Source organism: Salvelinus fontinalis, chromosome 3, assembly GCF_029448725.1.
Source record: "Salvelinus fontinalis isolate EN_2023a chromosome 3, ASM2944872v1, whole genome shotgun sequence".
NCBI classification, from domain to species: Eukaryota; Metazoa; Chordata; class Actinopteri; order Salmoniformes; family Salmonidae; genus Salvelinus; species Salvelinus fontinalis.
Genome location: NC_074667.1, coordinates 13,980,607 through 13,990,734, shown reverse-complemented (window position 1 = coordinate 13,990,734; position 10,128 = coordinate 13,980,607).

Here is a 10,128-nt window from a genome sequence, read left to right as displayed (position 1 = left end):
ATTTTAGAACAGCTACAGAGTTCAATGCCTGTGATATGTCACGCTCGTTGTAATGAGGAGACCAAGGCGCAGCGTGATATGCATACATTCTTCTTTTAATGAAGAAAGAACACAAAACAAACTAACAAAACGAACGATATAAAACGAGTGCTGACAGGCAACTACACATAGACAAGAACCCACGAAACCAAAAGGGAAAATGGCAACCTAAATAGGATCCCCAATCAGAGACATCAATAAACAGCTGCCTCTGATTGGGAACCAATTCAGGTCACCATAGACCTACAATACCTAGACTTACAAAAAAAACTAAATCTACAAAAACCCTAGACAAGACGAAACACGCATACCCACCCTCGTCACACCCTGACCTGACCGAAATAATACAGAAAACATAGATAACTAAGGTCAAGGTGTGACAGTATCCCCCCCAAAGGTGCGGACTCCCGACCGCAAACCTGAACTTATAGGGGAGGGTCCGGGTGGGCATCTACCCTCGGTGGCGGCTCTAGTTCTGGACGCCGTCCCCCATCTTTACACTGGTCCCTCCGCCTTTGTAGAGCTGAACCGTGGCTCATCGCCGGAGGCTCTGGACTGTGGATCATCGCCGTAGACCCCGGGCTGGGGACCGTCGCCGGAGACCCCGGGCTGGGGATCCTCGCTGGAGACTGGGGGTCCCCAGTTGGGGCTGCCTCTTGGGCTTCCGTGCTAGCCGTGTCCCCTCATATCTTCACCGTTCCGTTCCTACGCCGGGACTTTAAAATAATGACCTAAATGACAGAGTCAAAAGAAGAATAAATATATTCCAAAACATGCATCTCGTATGCAACAAGGCACTAAAGTAATATTGCAACAACAAAAAAGCACGTCAAAGTAATACACTTTTTGGCCTAAATGCAAAGCCTTATGTTTGGGGCAAATAAACACAACATGTCACTGAGTAACTGTCTCCTCATTTTCAAGCATGTTGGTGGCTGCATCATGGTATGGGTATGCTTGACATCGGCAAAGACTGGGGAGTTTTTCAGGATGAAAAGAAACGGGATGGAGCTAAGAACAGTGTTGTGAAATCTGTGAATGTATTGTAATGGTTTTAAAATTGTATAACTGCCTAAATTTTGCTGGACCTCAGGAAGAGCAGCTGTTGCCTTGGTTGGGAGAGGAATTCACCTTTCAGCAGGACAATAACCTACAACACAAAGCCAGATCTATACTAGAGTTGCTTACGAAAAGGACAGTGAATGTTCCCCAGTGGCCAAGTTACAGTTTGGACTTAAATCTGCTTGTAAATCTATGGCAAGACTTGAAAATTGCTGTATAGTCATGATCCCCAACACCTTGACAGAGTGTGAAGAATTTTGAAAAGAAGAATGGGCAAATATTGCACGATACAGTTGGGCAAATATCTTATGAGACTTACATTACAGAATATTTTGTGTAGATTGTTGACAAAAAATGACAATTGAATCAGTTTTAATCCTACTTTGTAACGCATCAACATTTTAAAAGAAGTTCAAGGCGGTGCAGACTTTCTGTAGGCACTGTCCGTCCAATGATGTGTATAAACCCTTGATTTTTACAATGCTATGTAATGACCAATAAGAGGCTTTGAAGCCACCGGCCGCCATATTGGCACTCCCCAGAATGTGCAGTCCTCCATAGGAATGAATGGAATTCTACAGTATTTCAATAAAATGTGTCAAGGACAAAATTACATGTATTTAAATATTTATTTGTTGTAGTGGGGACAGTAATATTAGTACTCTCCTAAAAATATATTTTAAGGAATATGTTTATTGAGTGAATATGTTTATAAAAAAATGTAATGTTCAGTTCAATATAATTTAAAGTATACGTCAAGGAGTCTGTAATAGAATATACTTGTCGAAAACTAATGTAGACAATTAATGCATGTCTCATCCTTGTGAGAAATTTGTCAGTGTGAGAAGTTTGTTCACTTGAAAGGAGGCCTAAACTTCCTTATGCACATTGCAATAACACAAATCCAATTGCTATAACACAACTAACAAGTTTTCTATTTAACCAATTCATAATTTAGGCATTGTCAACAACCTGTGAGAGGCAGCTATAACTCTGAGGTAGATGCGGACGTCTCACTCGTTCGTCATCCAGGTGCACTATACAGTCCGTCTTGGAGCCCTGGGACGTAACTGTCTCTTTCAACTTCCGTGTCCAGTTCAACATACACTCGAGGGCTCCCCCTGGTGGGGCCGTCCTGGTGAGCTATACGGTCCATCTTGCAGGGTCATGGCTAGAAGGGATGTGGAAGTGTAATCAGATCTGGACGGATTTGCATTGCCAAAATCCCAAAGTATCCCTTTAAATTGAACAAGCCGCAGTATGGCTGTGATGGTGACCCCTGTCGTGCATCGACCCCTGACAAGCTGGCTGCCCTGCTGATGGAGAGGGGCGCCAAACTGGAGGAGGTCAACGATGAGGGATACATTCCACTCATAGAGGCTGCACGAGGAGATGGTGGCGCTGCTTTTGGCACAAGGTATGGCCTTCTCTCTCTCCCTCCCTCTCTTTCTCTCTGGGAATTAAGCCAGTGCTTCTGTTTTCGAGATTTTACCTACCATGTCCAAGCTCAGTGTTGAGGCAAAATATAAAAAAACTAATTCGGAAACAAAATTGATTATATTCAGATACAGTTTAAAGCTCCTGATCTTATTGAGTTGACAAGCTGGCTTTTCCAAAACAACTTGAAATAATTTTCCTGGGGTCAATAGCCAACAGTGGGAATATATTAGTACTCCTTTAAAAGTGTGTTCCCTGCAAAACTATCTTGAATCCTCCCTCTGTTGTCTATGTTTTCTGCAACTGCCAACATCAACTGCTGGGGCCGACATCAAGCTGGGCTGCTCAACGTCTTGAGCTGAATACCTGCTGGATGCAGGTGAGCAGAACCTTTCCTAACTGGACTGCCTCTCTGTTAGGCTCTCTCAAACCAAACTACCAATCTCTATTTGAGATTCTCTCATCCTCAATTCATCCATTATCGAAATTCACTTGGCTATCACCAAAACCTCCAAAGTTTTGCTTTGTTAACATGATCACACACACAACCCTCTGTGTGTAATTTGACACCTGTGCTCTTGTCCTCAGGAGCCAATGTCCATGCCACAACGGCGACAGGATATACAGGCGCTGATATAAGCCTGTGAGAACGGATGTGGCTGAGGTGCTGCTGCAGATGGGGGCTGACCTGGTAAGACCTCACCCTCTGGCCTCATCTCTATGGAAGCACAGTTCATGTCAATACACATCCTTTTTGCAAGAGTTGTTCACACGTTTTCATAAGTGTGGGTGTGCCTCCCGAATCTCACCATATTCCCTTCATAGTGCACTACTTTTTTACCAGGGCACTCAGGGCTCAGGTCAAAAGTAGTGTACTTTATAGGGCATGTGTCAAAGACAAGGCCTGCGGGCTGAATCTTCCTGTGACACAATTCTATCCTGCCCGCGGCATGATTTGGGTTGTCAATTCATTTTGGCCCGCTTCCATACTGCCCCGCGATGCGCTGCACTACAAGCCACAGCAAGCACTGCCAACGTGATGCACGCCAAACAGCAATGCATTGCCACACACCTCCCAGACCCACACACACCCACACTAGAGCCAGCCAGTGCGATGTATCATATCATCACTAATGGCACTGACCAAATCTTCTACCGGGCCGAAAGTTTAAAGGGTTATAGGCTTAACATCCATGCCAAGTTTAGCTTCTGAAGAGTCATTGCTGTAGCCTACAGAAAATGTAATCTTGCTTGTCAACAAATTGTAAGATAAAGGATTCACACATGGGTATAAATAGCTACTTAATAATGACAATAGGACACACAAGCGACTATAAATGAGTCAACAGTTGAGTCATCTACTTAATAAAATTACAGCCTGATGCGCTTGCATCTGTGAATTCAACTTCAATTACGCCGCTTTGTATGTCCTGTTACCAGCACGCAGCGGAGGGAAAGTGTACATAGATACATGCCACAGTCCTAGCTAGGCTACTAAAATGTTGCAGTGTGCCTTCGGTTTTTAAATTTGACATTGAATAACCAAAAAACGGTATGTATTCATTTGTGAATGTTTATCACCCATTTCGTATAACATGTTACAAATTCAAAATTTGGATTATATGTTACGAATTTGAAAAACATACAATATATTACGAATTTGCAAAACGTATGAAAAGTTGCTAATTAGCTAAAACACTATAGATGTCCATGATGAGATTTGAACTCGCAACCTTTGGGTTGCTAGACGTTAGCATTGTACTCCCACACATCCACCCTAACCAACCACCCTATTTTGATTTTGCCTTAAGCAAATCAAATGTATTTATATAACCCTTCTTACATCAGCTGATATATCAAAGTGCTGTACAGAAACCCAGCCTGAAACCCCAAACAACAAGCAATGCAGGTGTAGAAGCATGGTAACGTTAACCATATGTCTTATGTAACCATACAGTACCAAACTTACCATATCATACTAAAATAAGTATTCCGGATTTACATACAGAATAATACAAAATGCTCTGAGACCAGGTTGGTGATCCATCCATACAATCCATAAAAACAATAAACATGTTTTATGTTTAAATGTTTCACCAACCTAGCTATATTTTGGTTATTTGGAGTTTTGATTAGAGTCACAGCATATTATGCACATCTAGCAACAAAGGCTGAACACATTATTTATCTCTTTTGTTTTAATATGCTAAATTGCTATATACAGTATTCTACAGTATGTACATAAGTAGACATTACAAAGGGCTATCTTTTTTTCTAACTAAACAATGGCCAGTTTGGGTGGCAGTTGTATGTATGTTGTTTTGTAAAAACAAACCTAATAGGCTATGTCTGGCCTGCAAATTGTTTTTTTTTTTCAATATGGCCTGTGTGCTGATTCAGTTTGACACCCTTGTTATAGGGAATAGGGTGCCATTTAGGGCGTAGGCTGGGTGTTGTTTAGATGCATGACTGCTTGAATACGCTCATGTGTTTCCATGTGTCCGTTTTACTCACTCTTGTTTTTCTGTTTGTCTTGCAGAAACATTAATCGGAGGGGGACAGAACCCCTCTAATGAAAATGGCGAAGTCATTTGAATAATCCAAATCGTAAGCATTGTGTTTCCTACTTTTGTGTCAAATAGTTATGAAGAAATTGTGGTCAGTTAACAAATACTATGTCTAGTTTGATTTTTGCCCGGTGCTAGCCAAGGCCAATGTAAATATGCATGTATTTTTGCTAATAAAGTCTTACAATTGGTAACATTTTTAGCTGAATGCAAATGCATTTAGATGTTATTGCGTGTTGTTTTTTTCAGTCACACTTTGGCATGAAAGGAGATCAATGAAGTTAACATCGACAGCATCTCTAAGCCCGGAGTTCCTGTCGAGTAAACCTAAGGAGGGCTCACCTAGGGAACTCTGCACTCACAATTCCATTTAGTTCAGGAACTGAATGGCCATTCTTATGGGGAAATCAAATGTCTTATTCAACTGAATTGAGATTAAATTGATCTGTAACTCTTGACTTGCTCTGGCTACTCCCAGTACTGAATGGGGCAGTGCATTTCCTCAAAATCAAGGTGGTCCCTGACAGTTGGAAGACGGACATGAACGAGATCTTAGAATCGTCCAGCAGCGACGAGGAGGACACGGAAGGAAAGGAGAGTGAAGAGGAGAAGGAGGTGCTAAGGGTGGTCACACCATTGTGGTGTCCTACCTCCTCAACTACCCCAACAACATCCTGTCGGTTCCCGCGCAAGACCTATCTCAGCTCACACACCCCTCCCATGACACCTCTCAGGTAGGGACCGCTAGTTTACTAACAGACAAATAACTACTGTACTTCTACAAACATGTTTGTTTATTTATCTGGATGGAGTTGTATTGACACCAAGTTGATACCAAATATTGATACCAACTATACTTTTGTAATATCTCCTTACATCTTACGAGTTCCAAGCTCTGGCCATGATGGAGCCAGACAGAGTATCTTCTAACATTACAACACCTGCACCCGTCATCACAAAAGGTCAGCCCAACAGTAAATATAGGTCTAACTTTGTTAATTCCCCGACCAAGAAGACAACTAGACACCAGTTGACTACACAAGGCATCAAAGCGTTATAATGATTACTGTAATATTAGATGGTACAACCTTGTAACTAACTAGTTGTGTTGTCCTGTGTGGCTGTCTCAGGTGGCCGCAAGCAGAGGCAGTGCCCCCTACAGGATAACCCTGTCATTGCAGACAGTCCAGACAGACATGCTGACCCCATTCCACCCGTACCAGTCCTTGGAGTCCATTGTGAAAGAGACAGAGTGCAAGCTTATCTCCAGCCATAGAGAAGACCCAGCTGCAGAATAAGATGATCCTCAAGGAGCAGTAAACTAAAGAGTAAATGAAGGCCGAAGGCCTGAAGGATGACCCGGGCAGCCCCTTCTCACTTTGGCCTCCCAGCAGTCCAGACTTTAGTACAGCAGACTACCCGACAGCTCCAGCCCTGACCTGCTGATGCTGATGGTGAGTCAGCAGTAGATGTTAGGGCAGCAGTTGACAGATCTGGGACCGGCCTTCTCACCCAGGCCCCCGACGGACTACTAGTGGCCTTCCCCCTACAGATCGTCACAGACACGCCGGTTGACATCATGGCAGGTACAGTGCCTTCCGAAAGTATTCACACCCTTTTCAGCACATTTTGTTGTGTTACAAAGTGGGATACAAACTGATTTAATTGTCATTTTTTTGTCAACGATCTACACAAAATACTGTAATGTCAAAGTGGATGAAAAATTCTAACATTTGTAAAAAAATAAAATAAATTTAAAAAAAATTTAAAAAAAATAAAACACTTGATTCGATAACTTTTCAACCCCCTGAGTTAATACACCTTTTGCAGCGTTTACAGCAGTGAGTCTTTCTGGGTAAGTCTCTAAGAGCTTTGCATACCTGAATTGTACAATATTTGCCAATTTTTATTTTTTTATTCTTCAAGCTGGTTGTTGATCATTGCTAGATAGCCATTTTCAAGTCTTGCCATAGATTTTCAAGCCGATTTCTAGTCAAAACCACTCAGGAACATTCAATGTCGTCTTGGTAAGCAACTCTAGTGTATATTTGGCCTTGTTTTTTAGGCAATTGTCTTGCTGAAAGGTGTCTGTTGGAAAGCAAACTGAACCAAGTTTTCCTCTAAGATTTTACCTATGCTTAGCTCTATTCTGTTTATTCTTATCCGATGACAAGAATACCCAAAATATTATACAGCCACCACCATGCTTGAAAATATGAAGAATGGTACTTAGTGACGTGTTGTGTTGGATTTTCCCCATTCATAACGCTTTGTATTCAGGACAAAAAGTGAATTTCTTTGCCACATTTTTTGCAGTATTACTTTAGTGCCTTGTTGCAAACAGGATGCATGTTTGGGAATATTTATATTATGTACAGGCTTCCTTCTTTTCACTCTGTCATTTATGTTAGTATTGTGGAGTAACTACAATGTTGTTGATCCATCCTCAGTTTTCTCCTATCACACAGCCATTAAACTTTCCAACTGTTTTATAATCACCATTGGCCTCATGGTTAAATCCCTGAGCGGTGTCCTTTCTCTCTGTCAACAGAGTTACTGTCACATCCTGACCATAGAAAGCCTTTATTTTCTATGGTAGAGTAGGTCAGGGTGTGACTAGGGGTTAGTCTAGTTTATATTTTCTATGTGGGGTTCTAGTTTGTTTTTTCTATGTTGGTGTTTTAGTATGATTCCCAATTAGAGGCAGCTGGCTATCGTTGTCTCTAATTGGGGATCATACTTAAGTAGAATTTTTTCCACCTGTGGGTTATGGGATATTGTTTTTAGTAGTGCACCTCTGTTGTCACGGTTTGATGTTTGTTTTATTGTTTATTGTTTGTTGTTTGTTTTGCTAAGTTTCACTATTAAATATTATGTGGAACTCAACATACGCTGCGCCTTGGTCCGACCATTATTACGAACATCGTGACAGTTACTGAAGGATGCCTGTATCTTTGTAGTGACTCTGTGTATTGACAAACCATCCAAAGTGTAATTAATAACTGCACCATGCTCAAAGAGATATTCAATGTCTGATTCTTTTTTTACACATCTACAAATAGGTGCCCTTCTTTGCAAACCGTTGGAAAACTTCCATGGTCTTTCTGGTTGAATTCACTGCTCAACTGAGGGACTTTACAGATAAAGTGGATTCGGAAAGTATTCAGACACCTTGACGTTTTCCACATTTTGTTACCTTACGGCTTTATTCTAAAAAGGATTAAATCGTTTTTCACCTTATCAATCTACACACAATACCCCATAATGACAAACAAAAACAGTTTTTTAGAAATGTTTGCAAATGTATTAAAACAAACTGAAATTTCACATTACATAAGTATTCAGACCCTTTACTCAGTACTTTGTTGAAGCACCTTTGGCAGCGATTACAGCCTTGAGTCTACTTGTTATGAAGATACAAGCTTGGCACGCACACCTGTATTTGTGGAGTTTCTCCCATTCTTCTCTGCAGATGTTCTCAAACTCTGTCAGGTTGGATGGGGAGCGTTTCTGCACAGCTATTTTCAGGTCTCAAGGACATTCAGTGACTTGTCCCGAAGCCATCTTGCGTTGTCTTGGCAGTGTGCTTAGGGTCGTTGTCCTGTTGGAAGGTGAACCTTCGCTCCAGTCTGAGGTCATGAGCACTCTGGAGCAGGTTTTCATCAAGAGTGTGCAAAGCTGTCATCAAGGCAAAGGGTGGCTACTTTGAATAATCTCAAATATATAATATATTTAGATTTGTTTAACATCTTTTTTTGGTTACAACATGATTCCATATGTGTTATTTAATAGTTTTGATTATTCTACAATGTAGAAAATAGTAAAAACAAAGATAAACCCTGGAATGAGTAGGTATGTCCAAACTTTTGACTGGTACTGTATGTTTGTACAATTTCAAGACAGATGCTGGATGTAACTCTGAACCGGATGCTGGATGCTGGATATAACTCTCAGCTGGTTGCTGAATATAACTCTGTGATAGATACTGGATGTAACTCTGTGATAGATACTGGATGTAACTCTGAGCCGGATGCTGGATATAACTATGAGCTGGATGCTATACTGGATGCAAAATCCAACATCCAGTATCCAGCTCAGTGTTACAGACCCTACTGCAACCTGTCAGACCAGGGGTCTGTTCAGTAGGGTGCATTGTTACAGAACGTCAGCAGTTTAGATAGAAACATATTGCGTGAACAGGTACGCTATATATTCAAAAGTATGTGGACACCCCTTCAAATTAGTGGATTCGGCTATTTCAGCCACACCCGTTGCTGACAGGTGTAAAAAATCGAGCACACAGCCATTCAATCTCCATAGACAAACACTGGCAGTAGAATGGCCCATACTGAAGAGCTCAGTGACTTTCAACGTGGTCCCATCATAGGATGTCACCTTTCAAACAAGTAAGTTCATAAAATTTCTGCCCTGCTAGAGCTGATCCGGTCAACTGTAAGTGCTGTTATTGTGAAGTGGAAACGTCTAGGAGCAACAACGGCTTAATCCCAAAGCGGTTCCAAACTGCCTCTGGAAGCAATGTCAGCACAAGAACTTCGTCAGGAGTTTCATGAAATGGGTTTTCATGGCCGAGCAACTGCACACTAGCTTCACCATGCACAATGCCAAGTGTTGTCTGGAGTGGACTCTGGAGCAGTGGAAACACTTACTCTGGAGTGATGAATCACGCTTTACCACCTGGCAGTCCGACGGACAAATCTGGGTTTGGCGAATTCTAGCAGAACGCTACCTACCCCATTGCATAGTGCCAACAGTAAAGTTTGGTGGAGGAGGAACAGTGGTCTGGGGCTGTTTTTCATGGTTCGGGCTAGACTCCTTAGTTCCAGTGAAAGGAAATCTTAACACTACAGCATACAATGACATTCTAGACGATTCTGTGCTTCCAACTTTGTGGCAACAGTTTAGGGGAAGGCCCTTTCCTGTTTCAGCATGACAATGCCCTCATGCACAAAGGGGGGGTGGTTTGTCGAGATTGGTGTGGAAGAACTTGACTGGCCTGCACAGA